This window comes from Dioscorea cayenensis, chromosome 19 (genome assembly GCF_009730915.1).
Source record: "Dioscorea cayenensis subsp. rotundata cultivar TDr96_F1 chromosome 19, TDr96_F1_v2_PseudoChromosome.rev07_lg8_w22 25.fasta, whole genome shotgun sequence".
In the NCBI taxonomy this organism is placed as follows: domain Eukaryota; kingdom Viridiplantae; phylum Streptophyta; class Magnoliopsida; order Dioscoreales; family Dioscoreaceae; genus Dioscorea; species Dioscorea cayenensis.
Genome location: NC_052489.1, coordinates 18,543,967 through 18,545,368, shown reverse-complemented (window position 1 = coordinate 18,545,368; position 1,402 = coordinate 18,543,967).

Genomic DNA, 1,402 nt, shown 5'->3' with positions numbered 1-1,402 from the left:
AATTTGCCAAAAACTAGGTATCGCCCTATGAGTATAATCCTCAATTGTTCCTTATTGTGTGTGGTCAAGTCGTGTCCATTAACCCACTAAAAGGATGGGTTCGAACCACAGAGCCAACCATTTACTCAAGTAAAAGTAATGAAAAAAAAACTGATGCAGAAATATTTTGCCGCATGTTAACAACGGAATTAACGTCGGATTAGTGACGGAATAAGATTTTGTATATTCAACTTATTTTTGTTAAATTACCGACAAAATTTTGAGTATTAGTAACTAAATACAGGTGAATAGCAACGGAAATTTAGAAACGGAACAAATCCATTGCATTCCATTGCTAGAATTTGCGTGCATTAAATTTGTTGAGAATTTTCACTGCAAAAATTCACTACGAAAAGATTTCGTTTCTATTTATACACATTAGTGATGAAATTGGCATCATATTATATTATAGACGGAGTAAAGCTTCCTAAATATTCCTAATATTCCTTGATATTACCAACTAAATAGCAACGGAATATTTCCATTGCAATGCACTTGCTAGAATTCTTGTAGATATGGGTAATGGAATTAGCATCAAATTACTAATGGAATTTGAAGAGGTTTCCAAATTGTGACTCTTTTATGGACCACACTTAACTATCTTCTATATATATATATATATATATAATATTTTCTAAAATTTAAATTATTCTTAATCATGGTCCAAACATCACAATTTTATTTTAGCCCCTAATTTTGTAATTTTATGTATTTAACACCTCTAATTTATATGGATTTAAATGTAAATATATTATTTATCTTTGGGTAACATAGTGGCTAAAAACATAACCTTATGCTGTACGAGTAAAAAAATGATACAAATATAAATCTCTAATTTTAATTATATTGCACTAATCATCGAAATTACTTATTATCAACTAATAATAATTAAAAATAAATATATTTTCATTTATATAATACATATTATTTGATGTTTTATTAAAAAACTATATTTATAAAATTATATCATGTCAGGTTGTTTCTATGGCATATTTATAAGATGCTTCTAAAGAGTACCTAAATAAATAAAATGTTTTGGCCGTTCAAGAAAAAATAATTATGGAATTTTAGCAAAAATCTTAGTGTTATCATTAATTAACTTTTCTATATATACCATTCTTTTTCACGCTATATTTGTATAATTATAAATTTTAATAAACCTTTCACCTTTTAATTTTCAGTTTAACAAATATGAAAGAGTAAGATTTTAACAAAATAATTTGATATTAGAAAACTACACCAAAATCTATAATTTAAATTTAAATTAATAGAATCCCAATCTTTCATGAAATTTGATATTCTCATCAAAAGCAACCATAATTATAAAATAAATAAAAATTTTCTTAGAATTTTTGTCTAATAA